Source organism: Stenella coeruleoalba (assembly GCF_951394435.1).
Source record: "Stenella coeruleoalba genome assembly, chromosome: 11".
NCBI lineage: Eukaryota > Metazoa > Chordata > Mammalia > Artiodactyla > Delphinidae > Stenella > Stenella coeruleoalba.
The window spans coordinates 41,295,060-41,317,162 of NC_137157.1; the positions used below are offsets into that span (position 1 = coordinate 41,295,060).

The 22,103-nt window shown below is 39.5% G+C and overlaps 1 protein-coding gene across 15 annotated transcripts in view; it reads right to left on the minus strand.

Annotated features, from left to right (window-relative positions):
* The window catches only part of NAV3 (neuron navigator 3), a 1,262,224-nt gene that overhangs the window by 1,049,660 nt on the left and 190,461 nt on the right, over positions 1 to 22,103 (minus strand). The window contains exon 1 of one of the 15 annotated variants that reach the window (XM_079936004.1): positions 9,186 to 9,312. The exons of the other annotated variants lie outside the window; for them this stretch is intronic. The gene's annotated coding sequence lies outside the window, so the exon portion shown is untranslated. Of the gene's footprint in view, positions 1 to 9,185; positions 9,313 to 22,103 lie in introns of those variants that run through there. 15 annotated transcript variants of the gene reach the window in all.

A 22,103-nucleotide genomic window follows, 5' to 3' on the forward strand; every position in this document is an offset into this window, starting at 1 on the left:
AAACAATAAATGCTGGAGAGGGTGTGGAGAAAAGGGAACCTTCTTACACTGTTGGTGGGAATGTAAATTGATACAGCCACTATGGAGAACAGTATGAAGGTTCCTTAAAAAACTAAAAATAGAACTACCATACGACCCAGTAAACCCACTACTGGGCATATACCCTGAGAAAACTATAATTCAGAAAGTCATGTAACCACAATGTTCATTGCAGCACTATTTACAATAGCCAGGATATGGAAGCAACCTAAGTGTCCATCAACAGAGGAAGGGATAAAGAAGATGTGGCACATATATACGATGGAATATTACTCAGTCATAGAAAGAAACGAAATTGAGTTATTTGTAGTGAGATGGATGGACCTAGATAGAGTCTGTCATACAGACTGAAGTAAGTCAGAAAGAGAAAAACAAATACCGTATGCTAACACATATATATGGAATCTTAAAAAAAAAAAAAGGTTCTTAAGACCTTAGAGGCAGAACAGGAATAAAGACGCAGATGTAGAAAATGGACCTGTGGATACGGGGAGGGGGAAGGGTAAGCTGGGACGAAGTGAGAGAGTAGCATTGACATATATACACTACCAAATGTAAAATAGCTAGTTAGTGGGAAGCAGCTGCATTGCACAGGGAGATCAGTTCAGTGCTTTGTGACCACCTAGAGGGGTGGGATAGGGAGGCTGGGGGGGAGATGCAAGAGGGAGGGTATATGGGATTATATGTATACGTACAGCTGATTCACTTTCTTATACAGTAGAAACTAACACACCATTGTAAAGCAATTATACTCCAATAAAGATGTTAAAAAAATAAGATACAGCATTGGCCAGTAATTCTGAGATGGACAAATGCTTTTATTGGTCTTAAACATTTTCTTATTGGAAAAGTTATTTAGAAATTATCATTTGGGTGAAAGTGGTCAAAAAGGACAAACTTTCAGTTACGAGATAATTAAGTTCCGAAGATGTAATGTACAACATAATATGGTTAGCAATACCATACTGTATATTCAAAGGTTGTTAAGAGAGTAGGTGCTAAAATTTCTCATCGCAAGAAAAAAAAATGTAACTACATGAGGTGATGGATGCTAACTAAGCTTATTGTGGTAATCACTTTGTAATATATACATATATCAAATCATTATTATGTACATCTTAAATTTGTATTATGTTTTGTCATTTATATCACAATAAAACTGGAAAAAAAGAAAAAATAATATTTTTATTATCAATATTATTATTACATTAATAGTAATGAACAGTATCTCTCTAGCTGTAGCCCTACCTTCTTTAAGAGAGCCTCCATTCTCTAAAAGTTCCCCTTCCCCATTCCCAAACTTTTCTGAGAATAAACTCATTCTGTCTGCTTCCACCTGGTACCCACCATTTTTTCTGCACACTTCTTCAGCACCGTTTGGAGTATCTAGTGCTGAACCTCCCACTTAGTAAAGCCCTGTGAGGATGGTGCCCTAGCACGCTGCCAGTATCTGCTGTCCGTGGTGCTAATTTTTGTGCCAAGGACACTGTACCCTAAGGACGCAAAGCACTGCCTCAAGTTACTATTGAATCCATTGCCCCCAGGCATTACAGCCAGAGACCCAGACATTGGATTTTGCCCGGTACCGCTGTGAAAGGTCTTGAGTGTTCCCATGGTGCAAGGGGCAGTGTTTGGCTAAAGCCACAAGTGTTATTAATATGTCAGTGCCCTAAATGTACCAAAGTTCCATATTCCCCGTACCCACCTTATTCATCTTTCCATTTCTTGAACCATGATCTTTTTTAATGGACACCAATGCAATGGCGCTTATGCTCTTAATGTGCTACTAAATTTTTAGTGAAAATGAATTTTTCTGTTTTCATCTTCAGCCCTCAGTCTCCTAGAGATTAATTCATGAGCATCATGCTGAAAAGCAAATCTCAGTAGCAAACAGTATGTTGTACTCAAAATTGGTCCTCACTTCTAACTACCAAGCATGCTGTTAATTCTCTTGGCTTGGAATAAGCTCACTCTCAAGAGTTTTGCAGCCCTTCTTCCAAACAGACCCTGAGTGAACCTGCCCTGATGAGGCTAATTCTACGGTGATCAACACTTAGGCTTTAGCTGGGAATGCCTACCACACTACAGTTCTGCAAAAAATTTAGTTTAGTTCAAGGAAAGCTGTAAGTTCTTATTCCATTCTGACAAGTAAAGAATCCAGAACCCCGATTTTAATAAAAACATCTTATTTTGGCGTGTTGGTTTATTTGGATTTACTGATTCTAGTCTAACAAAGAGTATAGTAGTTAAGAGATGGACTCTGGAACCAGATTGAATTCATCTCAGGTTCGCCAATTACCAGCGGTAAGACCTTGGAAAAGTTACGTAATCACCGCCTGTGCCTCAGTGTTCCCAGCTATAAGATGAGAGTACTGATAGTGAACACACCAGGTTTTAGTGGAGATCAGTTCACATGAATAAGCAGCAGTGGCATAGAACAGTGACTGGTATATAGTAAGCTATATAGTAAGCACTATCTATGATTTGCTAATGGTATTTAACAATTGTTTAGCTGCTGTAACTTTACCAATGATCACTCATGCAAAGACTTTCTCATTTAGTGATACTGGATGAGTAAGAACCAATGTGGTCTGGACATATGACAAAGAGTTTATCTAGTTAACACTTCTGTGCATTCTGAATTGGAGAAGGGGGGTACAAAGAGGAAACTGTGCAAATGTTTGTACTTATTTGTAATAAGACATTAAATTCTAGCACATGTTGCAATGGGAAGAGGGTGTTTCTTGGGAGATAGTCTATAAGCAAATGTGTTTCATTGGCATATAGACATCTTTCCTGTGTAAATACAGTCGTGCACTCTAACCAGCAGCTGGCATAGTTACATGATGTTAATACATTAGATGTACATGTAGCCAATATACAAGCTCCTGTGTGTCAGGTTATATTATTTAATTATTCCACTGACATAAATGTCAAAAATACTCCTATTTTGACCAAGAGGAATACCTCCAACAAAGACAGAATCTCTAGTCACCGCTAACTTGTATATTTTCCTTATTCATTAGCCAAAAATATTAAGTACCTCAAACTAATTAACAAAATAAAAAATAAAGTGCAAATAAAAAGGTAGATTCATTCACACACACACACACACACACACACACAAATGTGTACACGAATATTCATAGAAGCTGTATTTTTCTCAATAGCCAAAAACTGGAAACAACCAAAATGTCCTTCAATGAGTGAAAAGGTAAACAAACTATGGTACATCCAAATCATTAAATACTACTCAGCAATAAAAAGGAGGGAATTTTTAAATTTTAATTAACTATAGTTGATGTACAGTGTTTCAGGTGTACAGCAAAATACAGGTATACAAAGAATACTCTGTACAAAGTATTCTTTTTCAGATTCTTTTCCATTATAGATTATTATCTTCTTTAAAATTTATTTATTTTATTTATTTTATTTTTGGCTGCGTTGGGTCTTCGCTGCTGCACATGGGCTTTCTCTAGTTGCAGTGAGTGGAGGTTACTCTTCATTGCGGTGGCTTCTCTTGTTGTGGAGCACGGGCTCTAGGTGCACAGGCTTCAGTAGTTGTGGCACGCGGCCTCTAGAGCACAGGCTAAGTAGTTGTGGCACACGGGCTTAGTTGCTCTGTGGCATGTGGGATCTTCCCGGACCGAGGCTCAAACCCATGTCCCCTGCATTGGCAGGCGGATTCTCGACCACTGCGCCACCAGGGAAGCCCCTCCATTATAGATTATTAAAAAATATTGAGTATAGTTCCCTGTGCTATACAGTTGGTCCTTGTTATCTATTTTATATATAGTAGCAATACTGAATATAGTTCTCTGTGCTATACAATTGGTCCTTGTTGTTTATTTTAAATATAGTAGTGTGTATCTATTAATCCCAAATTCCTCAACCATCCCTCCCCTCCCCTTTCCCCTTTGGTAACCATAAGTTTGTTTCCTATGTCTGTGAGTCTATTTCTGTTTTGGAAATAAGTTCATTTGTATCTTTTTTTTAGATTCCACATATAAGTGATATAACATGATATTTGTCTTTCTCTGTCTGACTTACTTCACTTAGTATGATACTCTCTAGGTCCATCCCTGTTGCTGCAAATGGCACTATTTCGTTCTTTTTTTATGGCTGAGTAATATTCCACTATATATACATACACACACACAAACACACACCCCACATCTTCTTTATCTATTCATCTGTAGATGGACATTTAGGTTGCTTCCATGTCTTGGCTATTGTAAATAGTGCTGCAATGAACACTGCGGCACATGTATCTTTTCAGATAATGGTTTTCTCCAGATATATGCCTAGGAATGGGATTGCTGGATCATATGGTAGCTCTATTTTTAGTTTTTCAAGGAACCTCCATACTGTCCTCCATAGTGGCTGCACCAATTTACATTCCCACCAACAGTGTAGGATGGTTCAAAAAGGAATGAATTATTGATACATGCAACAACTTGGATGAGTCTCAAGGGAACTGTGCTGAGTGAAAAACAGTCAATCTCAAAATATTGCATAGTATATGATTCCATTTATATATATAACATTCTTGAAATGACAAAATTATAGAGATGGAGGACGAATGAGTGGTGACCAGAGGTTGAAGGAAGAAGTAAGTGCATGTAGCTATAAACAGGTAGCCCAAGGAATCCTTGAGATGGAACACTCTGGTATTTTCACATGAATCTACACATATGACAAAAATTACATAGAGCAAAATAGTATACACACATACAAATGAGTGCATGTAAAACTGGAAGCAAAATATAAATAAGATTGATTCATTTTATCAATGGCAATCTCCCAGTTTTGATACTGCACTATAGTTATGCAAATTATAACCATTAGGAGAAACTGGGTCAAAGGTATGTGAGATGTCTCTGTACTATTTCTTACAAATATATGTGGATCAATAATTATTTCAGAATAAAAAATTTACAAAAAGAAAAGAAAGTGCACCTAAGAACTTTCATAAGGTCTTGTATAAAATGTCAAAAATGCAAAATCTAAATCTAAAAGTAGTATGACTTCATTACCCACAGACTTACAATGTCTGCTATTTTTAAAGCAGCAATCCCATGATTCTGTTTCAGTAAATGTTTACTGAGTTCTAGGCCTAATAGTAGGCCTTTGAGCAAAGAAAACATTATATGACCTTTAAGGACACTCTTGTGGTAGGTATACAGTCACTACTTTACAAATGACGACATAGACCCAGTGACATCAAGGAACCTGCCCAAAGCCCCACTATCCATATACAGCAGGCCTGGCACTTGCCTCCAGCCAATGCTTTTTCCAGCACTAAATCAGAGCAGCCTCTGTCGTAGAGAAAGGTACTTCATAGTACAAAACAGCAGCTATTTAGAATGAATTTAGGAACTTAAAAACTGGACTTTGTGTTTAATTTCCTATCACAACAAGGGCGGGTAACTAATTTCATGTTGCTACCACCCCCAAGTTTTGTTCTACTATTCTTTTGCCCCATGACCACAAGAAAAACTCTCCCAGCAACATCTTTAAAAACCATCCCAGTTCTTTCCCACTTTCATAAATGTCATATAAAATATCAACCTAAAAATGTAAAATCTAAAAGTAGTATGATTTCATTACCCATAGATTTACAATAGAACTTATCAATCCTGATTCAATCTTTAAATCCTCTTTGTTCGCCCCAACCAGCCCCTGAGTGGCTGAGCTGCTGCACACTGGACGATTGTGGGGAGTGGTACCATAGTGAAGTCACGACCTCCAACCTTGGAGCCACAGTCCCCTTCCCTGCAAAATGTACCAGCTGGTCCCAGCCTTTCCCTTGATCTGCAAAGTGCAAGTCTATTCCCTTTTCTCACAATATTACTCAAATATTTGAAATAAGTTATCAAACTGCCCAAGTCATCTTTTTCTCCAAGCTGCTGAACACACTCCAATTGGTCCATGTCTCTTTTAAGGCATGGTGACCAGAGATGGACTATAAAGTGACTGTAGGTGGGGTCTGCTGAGAACAGAGCAAGCTTATTCTCCGCCTCATTCTAAACACAGTGCTTCTTACTAATGCAGAGAAGTTTACATGAATCTCCTTGACGTCCAGTCACTACTCATAAAATGAAATTTTACATGCCACTTCTAAGCCGTATTTCCCTTTTCCTATAACTGTGCAATTGGGTTTTGTTCCTTTGTTTTATTTTTTTTTTTTTTTACCAAGGTGTAGGTCAAAAATACATTCAACAAACACATTAAATACCTTAAATACCTATTTTGTCTAGCATTTTTATTAGTGCTAAAGTTAGATAAATAAACAGTCTCTGACTTCAAAAAGCTCAGAGCTGCGGGGGATGGGGAAGGAGGGCAAGCAAAACAACCTGATTTTCTTACAGTGTGATGAGAGTTAAAAAAGTAAGCACAGAACTAGAACAAAAGATTTCACAATTTGTATGGAAACACAAAAGACCCCGCAAAGCCAAAGCAATCTTGAGAAAGAAAAACGGAGGTGGAGGAATCAGGCTCCCGGATTTCAGACTATACTACAAAGCTACAGTAATCAAGACAGTATGGTACTGGCACAAAAACAGAAATATAGATCAATGGAAGAGGATAGAAAGCCCAGAGATAAACCCACACACATATGGTCACCTTATCTTTGATAAAGGAGGCAAGAATATACAGTGGAGAAAAGACAGCCCCTTCAATAAGTGGTGCTGGGAAAACTGGACAGCTACATGTAAAAGAAGGAAATTAGAACACTCCCTAACACCATACACAAAAATAAACTCAAAATGGATTAAAGAACTAAATGTAAGGCCAGACACTATCAAACTCTTAGAGGAAAACATAGGCAGAACACTCTATGACATAAATCACAGCAAGATCCTTTTTGACCCACCTCCTAGAGAAATGGAAATAAAAACAAAAATAAACAAACAGGACCTAATGAAACTTAAAAGCTTTTGCATAGCAAAGGAAAACATAAACAAGACCAAAAGATAACCCTCAGAACGGGAGAAAATATTTGCAAATGAAGCAACTGACAAATGATTAATCTCCAAAATTTACAAGCAGCTCATGCAGCTCAATATTACAAAAACAAACAACCCAATGCAAAAATGGGCAGAAGACCTAAACAGACATTTCTCCAAAGGAGATATACAGATTGCCAACAAACACATGAAAGGATGCTCAACATCATTAATCATTAGAGAAATGCAAATCAAAACTACAATTAGGTATCATCTCACACCAGTCAGAATGGCCATCATCAAAAAATCTATAAACAATAAATACTGGAGAGGGTGTGGAGAAAAGGGAACCCTCTTGCACTGTTGGTGGGAATGTAAATTGATACAGCCACTATGGAGAACAGTATGGAGGTTCCTTAAAAAAACTAAAAGTAGAACTACCATACGACCCAGCAATCCCACTACTGGGCATATACCCTAAGAAAGCCATAATTCAAAAAGAGTCACGTACCACAATGTTCATTGCTGCACTATTTACAATAGCCAGGATATGGAAGCAACCTAAGTGTCCATCGACAGATGAATGGATAAAGAAGATGTGGCACATATATACGATGGAATATTACTCAGTCATAGAAAGAAACGAAATTGAGTTATTTGTAGTGAGGTGGATGGACCTAGAGTCTGTCACACAGAGTGAAGTAAGTCAGAAAGAGAAAAACAAATACTGTATGCTAACACATGTATATGGAATCTAAAAAAAAAAAAAAAAAGGTTCTGAAGAACCCAGGGGCAGGACTGGAATAAAGACGCAGATGTAGAGAATGGACTTTAGGATATGGGGAGGGGGAAGGGTAAGCTGCAACAAAGTGAGAGAGTGGCATCAACATAATATACACCACCAAATGTAAATTAGATAGCTAGTGGGAAGCAGCCACATAGCACAGGGAGATCAGTTCGGTGCTTTGTGACCACTTAGAGGGGTGGGATAGGGAGGGTGGGAGGGAGATGCAAGAGGGAGGAGATATGGGGATATATATATATGTATAGCTGATTCACTTTGTTATAAAGCGGAAACTAACACAGCATTGTAAAGCAATTATACTCCAATAAAGATGTTAAAAAAAAAAAAAAGTAAGCACAAGAGTGCTAAGAATTCAGCAAATCATCCTCAGTCAACCCACATAGGGGAGAGCTTGAGAAGTGGTTTACAACAGACAGCAACGCTCAAGCTGGGTCTCAAAAAGCAAGAAGAAGGTAGCCAAGGAAACTGCAGAGGGGAAGTGATCAAGGGTATTTCCGATACAGCAGGTAGCACAGCCCGTCAGGAAGCCGCATGTTCTCATTGTGACTGGAGTAAACCCTGACAGAGTCTGTTCTGTTAGGCTCAGGACTCATTCCATAGAAATCTTGTGTCTCAATTCCATTGCCTAATATGTTAGTTATCTTGTCAAGCTTTATCCACAAATTTGATAAGCATGTCTTTTTTTTTCCATCCAAGTCTCTGATAAAAAGGCTTCTTGTCCTATTACACAACTTATATTTCTACTCTTCTCCAAAAGGGTATTGTGAGGGACCTTCCCAAATGTCTGCCTAAAAGTCAGACACTCTGTAACCACTGAGTTATCTTGATCAGTCAGACCAACAACTGTCAAAAAAGGAAGGAAGGAAGGGAGGGAGGGAGGGAGGGAGGGAGGGAGGAAGGAAGGAAGGGAGGGAGGGAGGGAGGGAGGGAGGTAGGAAGGAAGGAAGGGAGGGAGGGAGGGAGGGAGAATTGATTTGTGAAATATGCTGACTTCCAGTTGTTGCAAAATGCCTTCTAAACTGGCCAGAAGAATTAAACACAAGCTATTTAAAAGTCTTTAACTCAGCCACAGGTATGGGTGAATTGACCAACCAATGCTGGGAACTAAAGATGTTTAGGAATCCTAATTTTTAGTATTGTGAATAATGAAGAAGGTTACACTAACTACCCACTTCCTTATTCCAGACCCTCGCCTCCAGCTGGCTCCCAGGTGGCCTCACAATTGAGGGATTTGCCCCACCCAGGGGGTGAAATGTTAGTGAGCCCCCCAGACTAGGATGTGCTTGTACTGGATTCCTGTCAAGGGCCCTGTCCAGGGAAACCAAATGGGGCTGGGTAGGTATTAGGGCATCTCTCAACCAAGAAGACTGTGCCAGACAGAGGAGCCTCACCTTCTAACTGAGGAAGGGTCTTTCCATAGTGTTGTCACTGTACTCACCCACCACCATCACCACCCCAGCTCGAATTCCTGTCCATCAGAGGTGGGCCTGGTCGTCACCTGTCCCTCTCCCTTCGGGTTCCTGGAAGCAAGGACTTCTCTTTTACTGGTCATTTACCCGTAAGACTCAAACAGAGAAATGGGAACTTAACCATCATCGAATGAATTGGTCCACGGTAGGAACCTTGAGGCCAATAGGCTAAGAAAAACAATCAAAATGTGCTAGTAAAAAAAAAAAAAAAATGTGCTAGTAACATTTTAAAAGTTGAGATTTCCATCTTCTCTTGGAAAGCTGTATACAGCAATAAAGGGCAGATGCTGAGTGGGATACACTGTATGTATTCATACAGTGTAATACAATGGACATACAGGGCTCCCTTCCAAAAAGCCAGGCACTCTATAGTGCTCCACAATTCCAACAGGGTCTGCCTCATCCATGGGGGTTGCTGCCTGGCCCCAGTGGGCATTCCAGTCTGCAACCTTTGACTCAGAGAGGCAAGTTTTCTTTTTCTTTTAAATGACACCTTCGATAATGTGTCTTAGAGAATCTTTCCTGGGGCAACAGGCTCGCTGTCCAACAGTTTGCAGAATGCACTTTCTTACCCTTTGTGAAAATTCAAAGTGAACCTTGGACATTAGGAATACAAAAAAAAAAAAAAGTAGTACAATAGCAAAAGGCTCTACTATGGAAACAGGGTCAAAGGAGTTAAGGATTTAAGGTAAAAAACAAACTACATTTCTTTACTGACCATTTCCTATGGCAAGGGGACTTGCTAAGTATTTTAACGTGCATTGTTTTCAATACTTCCCAAATTTTCCTAGTGTTTCTTTAGCTTCTAGACTCCTACCCTTGGAGATTGCTTCACTGGGTCTGGGCTGAAGCTGGAAACAAGCACTCCTTGGGATTCCTGTCATCAGGGAATTTGGTAAATACTACATTATCTTATTTAAGCTTACCCTAATTCTATAAGGCTGGTACTATCCCTAAAGGAAAACCACAATTAGGTTAACACACACGGACACACTGCTGGTGAAATCAAGAGTTCACATAGATGAGGGGTCCACAAACTATGGCTTGTGGACCAATTCCTGCTCACCGCCTATTTTTCTTTGTTTATTGTAGTAAAACATATATAACATAAAATTTATCATTTTAACTTTTTTTTTTTTTTTTTTTTTTTGCGGTAAGTGGGGCTCTCACTGCTGTGGCCTCTTCCGTTGCGGAGCACAGGCTCCGGACACGCAGGCTCAGTGGCCATGGCTCACGGGCCCAGCCACTCCGCGGCATGTGGGATCTTCCCGGACCGGGGCACGAACCGGCAGGCGGACTCTCAACCACTGCGCCACCAGGGAAGCCCCATTTTAACCATTTTTAAGTGTGCAGTTCAGTGGCATTAAGTACATTCACATTGTTGTGTCACCATCACATTATCCGTCTCCAGAACTGTTTCATCTTCCCAACGGAAACTGCATACCTGTTAAACAATAACTCCCCATTCTCCTATCCTCCCTCTCCCTGGTAACCACCATTTTATTTTCTGTCCCTATGAATCTGACTACTTGAGGTACTTCATATCAGTGGAATCATACAATATTTGCCCTTTTGTGACTGTCTTATCTCACTTACCATGATGTCCTAAAGGTTCATTCATGCTATAGCATATGTCAGAATTTGCTCCCTTGGTAAGGATAACAACATTCCTCTGTATATATATGCCACATTTAAAAAAATCTATTCATCGGTCAATGGACACTTGGATTGCTTCCACCTTTTTGGCTATTGTGAATACTGCTGCTATGAACAAGGGTGTACAAATATCTGCTCACGTCCCTGCTGCAATTCTTTGGGGTAAATACCAAGAAGTGAAATTTCTGGATCATATGGTAATTCTATTTTTACTTTTTTTGAGAAACTGCCACGGTGGCTGCAACATTTTACCTTCCCAACAGCAATACACAAGGGTTCCAATTTCGTCACAGCCCCACCGACGCTTGTTATTTTCTGGATTTTTTATAATGACCATCCCAATGGGTGTGAAGTGGAACCTTACTGTGATTTTGCTTTGCATTTCTATAATTATTCATGATGTTGAGCATCTTCCATATGTGTATAGGTTATCTATATCTTACTTGGAGAAATGCCTACTCAAGTCATTTGTCTATTTCTTAATTGGGCTGTTTGCTTTTTGTTGTTGAGTTGTAATAATGTTTCATATATTCTGAATATCAATGCTTTATCAGATATATGATTTGCAAATATTCTGTGGGTTGCATTTTCACTCTGTTGATACAGTCCTTTGATGTGCAAAAGTCTTTAATTTTGATGAAGTCCAATTTATCTATTTTCTCTTTTGTTGCCTGTGCTTTTTGGTGTCATATTTCAGAAATTATTGCCAAATCCAATGTCATGAAGCTTTTCTTCTATGCCTTCTTCAAAGCATTTTAAAGTTTTGGGTCTTATGGGTCTTTGACCCATTTTGTGTTAATGTTTATGGTATAAGGTCCAACTTCATTCTTTTGCATATAGATATCCACGTTTCCCAGCATATTTGTTGAAAAGACGGTCCTTTCTCCATTGAATGGTCTTGGCACCCTTGTAAAAAATCATGTGACCATTTAAGCAGGAGCTTATTTCTGGCTCTCTATTCTATTCCACTGGTTTACATGTCCACTCTATGCTAGTACCACGCTATTTTTACCTTAGCTATGTAGTCAGTTTTGAGACCAGGAAGTGTGAGACCTCCAACTTTGTTCTTCTTCAAGATTGTTTTGGCTATTTGGGGTCCTTTGAGACTCCATATGAATTTTAAGATAAAATGATGTTCTTAGAACTCAACGTATGACCAAGTCCTTGCTGACTCAGAATAATCGGCTCTTTACTTTTTCCCAAATTCTAATAACTCACACTGATGCCCTATCTCCAAAGGAATTTGTTTGTACAAAATTGCAATTTATGTATCAAATTCTTTCAATGTCTGCTACATACCAATTAAAGGTTTTTCTTTAAATCCACTGTTTCCCTCACAATCCAGGAGCATGTATTATTTAATATTCAAAATTTTCCAAGATATGACTTCCTAGTGAAAAAAAATCCATTATTTGAATTTTTAAAGAAGTTTGCCATTACCTTTATAAGCATTAGCAGCAATGCCATTGATATATATCATGCTAAACCAAAATATAATCTCCATAACTAGTCTTGTTTATATACTAACCAACCCCAGGAAATATCCAGACCTTTCCAGATGCAGTCTCAAAGCAACAGAGGGGAACAGGTATTATCATCACTCCCAGCCTTCTCCATCTCAATAATGGCACACTTCAGTCCACCAGTTACTTAAACCAGAAACCTGGGAATCATCCTTGACAGCTCTTTTGCCTTCATCCCCACATTCAATTTATTAATGAGTTTTGTCCATTCTGCCTTTATAATACATCCTGGATCCTTCCCCTTCTCTCCATTTACACTGTGAACCCTAAAGGAAAGTCCACCACCATTGTTGTCAATTGGACAATGTATTTAGTGTCTTAATTGGTCTCCCTTCAATCCATTCTCCACACAGCAGCCTGAAGGCTCGTGTCCCTTCTCATCTAAAACTCAATGGCTTCCCATATGACTTACAATAAAACCCAATCCCCTGAACATGACTGAGGTTTGAGAGGCCCTGGACTGATCTAAGCCTCTCAAACCTTGGCCCAGCCTATGACCACTCCCCTGTTTCTTAAGCTACAACCACATCAGCTTCCTCTAGGTTCCCTCAAACATGCCACATCCTTCTCACCAGGGCCTCTGTAGGTGTTGGGTCCTTGTCCTGGCACAGCCTTCCTCCTTTCTTCTCTTGAAACTTGCCATCTCCTATTCAGCCTTCAAGTCTCTGCTCAAATGTCACTTCCCCAGAGAGACTTTTCTAACCAGCAAACCTAAGATTGGTTTGCCATCAGCCCCCTGGTTCTCCCTCATAGCATCCTGTTCTTTTCCTCCAAAATCTTTCACAATCTGATATTGTATTTTTGTTTACTTCTTTCTCCCGTTATATAATTTCTAATAAGGCAAAGACTGTTTCTGATTTCATCACTTTATAACCATGCCTATCACACTGTAGGCCCTCATTAAAAAATTGGTGAATGAATGAAAGGACAAATGAAAAAATTGAGGCTGGAAAATATATGCTATTTGTTCAAGGTAAAAGTTAAATAATTTTCTAAGCCAGAAATAGAACCATAATTCCCTCTGTTTTCATATAGCACTGGAGCCATTGTACCGTACTTTTCCTAAAGGAGTATAAAGTATTGCTTTTCACGTAATACATGGAGTGTAACTGTAAAAACGAAAGACTTTCAGAATCCAAAACCCTAATTCCAAAGCTGCTGCATTCCATGACTAATGAGAAACATATACCATCATTACTATAGATTCAACTATTTTGAATGTGACTATTAATTCTTTTATTTTTTAACATCTTTATTGGGGTATAATTGCTTTACAATGTGACTATTAATTCTTAATCAATAATGAATCATAGCTATTTTCAAACTGTAAACTGTCTAGAGAATAGTTGCCACTTCAATGTATGTTTCACTGATGCATAACGTCAATATGATGCCTTATTTTACTGTTAAATTCAAAATAATGAACATTCTAATGAGGAGTTAATATGAGCAACTTTCAGCATAATATCATAAACATTTGTTCTGATGACTCTATGTATTGTGGTTCATTTGTACCTACTAGCCTTCTTGTTCTCTGTGTTTAAATTTGAGAAATTCTGAAAAAATGAGTTTTATAAGTTATACCAGAAATGTCAAAGATTGCATGCTAAATTGGTTTGAATCGAAGTTTTTCTATTTTATATCACTTATTAGTCACAGACTGTACAACTTGGAAGAACTAAAAGTCATAATGCTTGCAAGAAGTCATAAAAATGTCTAATAAGCATTTGAATTCAACAGAGTTCTTTGATTTCTAATTTTATAGAATTTCTTTGAAACTCTTCTCAGAATTGATTACTTTACCATATTCAGTCTATAAGGAACATTCCCACTTAATTCTGACTATTCTTATAATCTCCAGATGTGTATCTATCCCTGTTATAATCGTTGTTTTACAGTGATGCATACATGATCTCTTATTATACATGATCTCTCGTTCTCCCCTATTCTTATATATTTTGTCCATCCTCCTCTTTAGATCATAACCTTCTTGGGATGGAAATCACGTCTACACTTATTTTCTTTGAAACTTTCCACCCAGCCTTGCAAAAACACTCTGCCAGTTGTAGCTACTTAATAAACATTGGCTCATTGCCTGAAGGAAGCAATTGACAATCCAGTCATAAAGAATTCACAGTGGTGCATAAATTTATCAATTTAATTTTTTATGTTCCTGTGAGAGGTGATGTACCAAAATATTTTCTAATCTTAGCTGAGATCGACTCTGGCAACCAGACAAGAAAAGGAATAAAGTGTCACTTATTGATACATTCAGTGCTGGCTAATTTTGTGATAGCAAGCTTTTCAGTGTGTAAAAGTTAAACTTGCATAAAAGAATGTATTTTGTTGGTGTGGAGTTCTTTAATGTGCTCCTTTTCTTACTGCCAAGATTTGTAATATATGATATCAACTTGGGAGACATATTAACAATCATACTTCCCTAAGAAAAGAAAAACATTCCCTAAGATACTACAAAAATGCAAAACAGTATGTTGCATTTGTTGTTGGGAGAGTGGGCTTTGAATCTGGCTTTCCTGGGTTTAGATCTTGGTTCTTCCACTTACTCATTATGTGACCTTGCATGGGTCACTTATCCTATCAGAGTCTTGGTTAATTCAACTGTAAAAAAAAAAATTAAAAAATCTACCACATAGTGTTGTTAGGAGGATTAAACGAGTCAGAACCTGTAAAATGTCAATCACTGCCAGTGTGAGCCAACGCCTAGCTAATATTTTTATTACATTTTCTTCCACAATAGCTTCCCTTTTGTTACAGATACCAGTTGCCAGAAGGAGAGCTGGTGAGGGGAAGAAATTATGTAATCTTTTCAGTAATCAGATAATTGCTGTAACAGGTAGCAATATTCCCCACACCAATTTCTCCCCTGCCCCTATTCCATCTCCTCACTACAAGCAAGATTCATCAGCAACAGCCGTCTCTTAAAAAAATCAACCGTAGTGTGCCGTGCACAACATTTATTTGCATAGTTTTCCTCTCTTTTCTCATAATACTTTCATTCTAAAATAGAAGATAAGGTTACGGCAACATCTGGGGGCTGCCCGCCAGAATCTTCGATAATCATTAAGAGACTCATCAGTCTCAAGTCTGATCAAGTGCTCCCCAGCATTCTCTCTCTCCCTACTGCAGCCCAGACCTCAAACATGTCACCAGAAGTCTTATCTTTTTTTTTTTTTTTTTGCGGTACGCGGGCCTCTCACTGTCGTGGCCTCTCCCGTTGCGGAGTACAGGCTCCGGATGCGCAGGCTCAGCGGCCATGGCTCACGGGCCCAGCTGCTCCGCGGCATGTGGGATCCTCCCGGACCGGGGCACGAACCCGCGTCCCCTGCATCAGCAGGCGGACTCTCAACCACTGCGCCACCAGGAAAGCCCCCAGAAGTCTTATCTTACAGTTAGCTTTGGTGTTGTCTTTCCTTGCTAGAGGACGTTCTGGCACTCACCATTCCCTAAAGTTAATATCCTTACCTTGGCTGTCATGGCCTTCCAGTCTGACACCCTCTGCCCTCCACTCTTTCCTCTCAATATATCTTGTCATGAGGTCAAAGAGAGTTATTGATCAGTGTTGAACACGTCCTAAACTACATGCCTTAATTATTATCGTTCTTTCCACCTGATATGCCCACTTGCCATTTATAACTATTAAACTTATCCTTTCTGTAAAATACAAATAACATTTCTTACTTTCTCTGGCTTAACCTACCTGAAACTCCCTCTTACCTCATCTTTATTACCTAAGCACCTACTCACCACTTGAATTCTAAATGCTATTTCGTCCTTGAAGCCCCCTAAGGCTGAATCCCTACCTCCCTAACCTCAGGTAGAACTGATCACTGCACCAAATTATCTGCCATATCTTCCCCTCATAGTCTGTCTCTATCACACTTTGCTGGTCTCACTTATTCACACCGCCCCCATCAAAATCCAGGTCTCTGAAGGGAAGGCACTGCATGCCCAGCACACGCCACCAATTCTTCCACTTAGTGTCCGTAAATGTATTTGCTGAATGAATAAACCCCTCCATGAGACCTGCACTATTCTCCCCCAGATCCTATTCAATAAATCTTTTTTTTTTTAATTTCCTGTAGCTCCACGGCACTCTGTACCTCTCTGATTGGACTAACCCAACCACATTACTGCTTGGTATGTGGTTGTGTACTTGTCTTTTCCTCCCTACAAGACAGTGAGTTCCTTGAAGGCAAGAACGGGGTTTTTCCAAAGAGGGGCTTGTGCCTACCACTGTTTCTCATACAGTAGTGTTTAGTGCGTATGAGCAGTTTTGTGACTTTTTAAACTATGTGAGACAGGCCCCCAGAAGTGGGGCTCATGATCACACCCTAAAGAGGAAACACTACCATTCACAGAAGTTAGCACCACCTAAATCTAATTTTTTTAAATATAAATTTATTTATTTATTTTTGGCTGTGTTGGGTCTTCGTTGCGGTGTGCGGACTTCTCATTGCAGTGGCTTCTCTTTTTGCAGAGCACGGGCTCTAGGCACGCGGGCTTCAGTAGTTATGACACGTGGGCTCAGTAGTTGTGGCTCGCGGGCTCTAGAGCGCAGGCTCGGTAGTTGTGGCGCATGGGCTTAGTTGCTCCGCGGCATGTGGGAATCTTCCCGGACCAGGGATCGAACCCGTGTCCCCTGCACTGGCAGGTGGATTCTTAACCACTGTGCCACCAGGGAAGTCCCTAAATCTAATTTTTAAATCCCTAAAATAAGACAGGTCCACCAAAACTCTCTAGTCCAGGAGTTAGAAACTGGCTGGTACTGAGAGAATGATACACTTTGGTGTAAAATAATAGAGAGTAATAGAGACGAGGACAAACCTGATAAGAGTGTTTGACCACTGTCAAACATTGTTGCCAAATCTTCCAATTTTTCAAAAGAAGTGCCAGACATGTATTTTATATAATATCTCCCCAAATTTTAAATGCTGGAAACCAACTCATTTAAAAAGAATCGAAAACACTGTGCAAGCCAAACTAAATACATTTGTGGGTCAAATGAGGCCTACAGACTGTGTTTTTTTATCCTCTCTTCTGTATTGATGATAATACTTCCTAGTTGTCGAGGGCTTACTTTGAGCAAACCCTGCGCTAAGAATTTTGCGTTAATTATATGAGTAAATGTGCATTCCTATGGTCTGAGTACCGCTGATCTGGGTAACATTAAGACACCTACTTCTCAGATGAAGAAACTGAGACACTGGGAGTTTAAGTTACACACATCAGGTGACAACATCAAACATGTCACACTCCCACGGGCACACACAGATTTTTGTCCAGCTGCAACGTAAAAATGGCTGTGAGGGCTTCCCTTGTGGCGCAGTGGTTGAGAGTCCGCCGGCCGATGCAGGGTACATGGGTTCATGCCCCGGTCCGGGAGGATCCCACATGCCGCGGAGCGGCTGGGCCCGTGAGCCATGGCCGCTGAGCCTGCGCATCCGGAGCCTGTGCTCCGCAACGGAAGAGGCCACAACAGTGAGAGGCCCGCGTACCGCAAAAAAAACAAAACAAACAAACAAAAAGGCTGTGAGTCATGTGCAGTTGCAAGCATGCTGTTATTTCAGTTCTCCCTCTCCCACTGACCTCTGAAATACCTGATCAAAACAAAGTCAAGGCTGGAAATTGCTTCTCTATATTCTGAAATTGCTAAAGTTTGCTACATACCCTATGAAAATCCTACCTTAACATTACAAATATTAGTTTTTCAAAAGACAGCCCACCATAAATACTGAATAGAAAAAAAATCTTAAATATCTTCATCCAAATATGAGATTGAAGCCAGGAAGAATATAAACGAACAGGGGGAAGGCAAGAAAAATGGCACAGACATTTGGAAAAGATTAGAACTAACGTGCTGCACTCTGCAAATGTTTTTGAGTATAGACTACATTCAAAGCTCTGTGCAAGAAGTTATTTTAAGAACCTGAGGCTAGGATGACTTCAGATTTGAGAGAGATTTTAAAATTAGAATTAATAGGAATTGGTGACTAACATGAACTGGAGGGTATGGGAGAGGGAGTAATCAGAGATGATGCCTCAGAAAGCAAGAAGAGGCTAGTGGAGCCGTAAACCAAGATGAAGGCACAGAGGAGAAGGAGCAAAGCTTGGTGTGGACGCACTGACAGTAAAAGAGGGTTCCAGAGGGCACAGCAAAGTGGGCAGATGAGCAGTCAGTAAGACGAGAGACAGGTGGGGTGAGGTTGAGACGGACAGCAATGAGATGACAATGACAGTTTGGGAGAGGGCAGCAGGCCAGGCATCCTTGCTTTCTGGGCGATGATCAGGAGCCACAAAAAGAAGAGTCAGAAAATTACCAAACTGCCTGGAGGGACATGGAAATGATGGGGGGGAATGACACATTAGGAGCTGAGTTCCAACATCCCAAATAGTACTTTGCTGCCACAGTTCAACCGTGTCCTTCTAAAATACCTTCCTAGATGCTTCATACTGGATGAATTCTCATTGTGGTTCAACTTTATGGAATCATTGTTTGTAGCTTCAAATGTAATCAAGGGCACTGGGTTTTCAAACTGTGCTGTGCAAAGCCCTAAGGATTTTATGGAGGGGCTTAGGATTCAAAGACCACTGAAGGGATAGAGTTCTGGGCCCCTAACCTAACAGTGAAATTCCGTCTAAATTTGTTTTATATGTTGGGCTTCTCAGATACAGCTCCTGTTAAAAAGAATTCCACTGCTAACGGTGCTTTGTGACTGCCTGGAGGGGTGGGATAGGGAGGGTGGGAGGGAGGGAGACACAAGAGGGAAGAGGTAAGGGAACATATGTATATGTATAACTGATTCACTTTGTTATAAAGCAGAAACTAACACACCATTGTAAAGCAAGTATACCCCAATAAAGATGTTAAAAAAAAAAAGAATTCCACTGTTAAGAATTTTTTTTAAAAGAAAAAATAGCTTTAAAATTCACTGAAGTGTTTTGATCAATTATGAAGTGAAACTTAAGTAAATTGTTATGTCTCGTAACAACGCAGTTTATAAATTTTCCATAAATTACAGATTTAAAGATATCCCATTAATAATGTCACTCACACTAACATTTCCAGTTGCATTCTTGAGTGAGAGAGAAAAGAATAAAGATATAACTAATACGGCATGAATTTCACAAAATTCAGCTACGTTCACAGGAGCGTGTTGTTTGCGTGAAAGTTATCCTTGATAACTGTTGATAGAAATAAAGGTTGAGAACTAGTGATCTCAATGACATCCAAAGTCCTTAATGCTGGTAGAATGTCCAATCCCCCCACTTCCCATCCAGAACCAGGGAAGAACAGATGGTTCACTAAAGGGTCAGAGAGTGAGGGCCTTCCTAAGGGCCACAAGTCAGAGCTGTGGACACCCTTACACAAAGGAGTTCCTTTTAAGGGTTTCAGAGAGAAAAAGGGACACACCAGGCTAAAGCCTAATCAGAAAAAAGTGAGCATGAGGGTGCTGAGGAAGGAGATTGAGTCAAAGTAAATTCAGGCCTTCAGCTGTGTAAACCACAGGAACAGTGAGCTATCTTCAACAGCTGGAGCAGGCAACGGATGCTCTAATTCTATCCCAAAGAGCATTTAATTCTTTAAGCCTTAGCAACAATGGCTTTTTAAAACTATATCTCAACTTTTGTAAGAATTCATGGGAAGTTTTAAATGAGAGTGAAGAAGAGAAAAATACATTTTATAAGACCTGATCAACAGTATGATTTTACTGTACCCTCAGGTACAACCTTCTATGAAAACCACAGGGTTAGCTAATACTGTTTCTACATTCAAGATTGTGCTTCCAGGGACATTGTCTCAGCCCAATCATACAGGCATGATGAGATTTACAAAGCAAATAAAGACTTCATGCAGGGAACAGTCTAGGAAAAAAAAAAAAAAAAGGATGCTTGTCCACCAGGAGTTGAAACTGAACTTTGTTGGTGGGACACAAATTTAAAATCAGAAGCGGCATCTTTGGGGAGTAAGTCACTGCATACGATAAAAAGAGAATCTTCTGGAAATGCAGTTCTAGAAGCCAAGACACAGTAATAAAGCAAAGACTGAGCAAGCAGACAGTTTTGCCGTAGGAAAGGAGATCTCTAGAGTGCTAAAGAGAGGATTTGATATAGCAAACAGACCAACACTCATTCAATTCCAGGGCTGCAGTAGAGGTTTATTAAGCCCATTGTTAAGAACCAATGTAGAAACATCAGGACCTGCCTGTCATCTCAAGAAACCTTTGTTCTTCTCTGTCATATTGCTTTCATTCATATGTCTGATAATAAAAATATTATGTTAATAGTCTCATTAATAATGTATAGAATATTTATTACTAGGCATTATGTTGAATTTTAAAAATATATCATTTCACTTAACCCTCAGAATAAACCAACATTGTTATTAGGAATGAGGATGCCAATGTTATCTTTAACACACACACACACACACACACACACACACACACACACACATATGCAATCAGCCACTCCCCATTCTTTGATACAGGCAATTGAGTTTTTGAAAAGCATTATGCAAACTCAGTGTAAACTCCCCTTCCAATCATATTGCCAGCACAAGCCACTTCTAAATAGAAATTTTGGCACTGTCTCTGATTATTATCCCCACAGACGAGGAAATAAGGCTGAGAAGTTCAGTGCTATACCCAAGGTCACACAGCCAGGATTTAAATCCAGGAGCTCTGGCCACAGAGCATACGCTCCTAGTGTCTACATGCCTTACTGACATATAGAATGGGGATTCTGTGACACCTTTAGCCTAACGTGTATAACCTGCAGATTTTACACTTTATGCTAATTGTTTCTGCTAATTAAGCCTCCTATTATGTGTATATGCTAAGGTCTGTTAGGTTGTAAGATACAAGCACTCTTGGTTTAACCTGGTGCTGGGAGTTGGTTGTAAGGATGCACAAGGAAATGGAAGACCCAGAAAACTCTTTCAGTAGCCACTCAGTTTGACCTCATAAGCCTGGTAAGTCATTCATCCCCGTTCAGAAAACAACAGACAGCGACACCTCCAGAGACCCAGTAGTATCCCTCCCTGTCATCCCCTGAAATGCATTCATCAGCTGTTGACTCATTCTTGTGACTTGGCTTCCCATCTCAGCACATATTCAATTCTGTTCTCCCTCTACTACTACTTTTGCTGTGTATCACCTTAAAAATAAAAAGAGCGGATCCAATTTGGTTGGTAGGTCACTATCCAAAATGGAATCCCCCTACGGTATGTTACAAAACATTTGAGGAAAGCCTCTGACAGGAAAGACAGGGACACAATAAACAGATGGAAGAAAGCAAACTGGAGAGACTATGCAGGATGAGGAAAACCTCAAAAATATATTAACACATTCACAGAGGTAAAAAGAAAAAATATATATCCATGAAAAAATAGGATGGTATTTAAAAAGGATATTTAGAAGTCAAGAAAAGAGTTCTTGAAAAAAATTAAAGATGGTAGTAGAATTATAGTGAATAAGCCAACAGTGAAAATAAAATGGAACACTAAAAAATATTCACTGATTCCAAAAGAAGGCAGAAAAATATGAAAAATGAACAATGATTAAATGGGACAAAAAGGAAACCAACAGCATAATGGTCAACTTAAATTCAACCAGATAGATAATTACATTAAATGAAAATG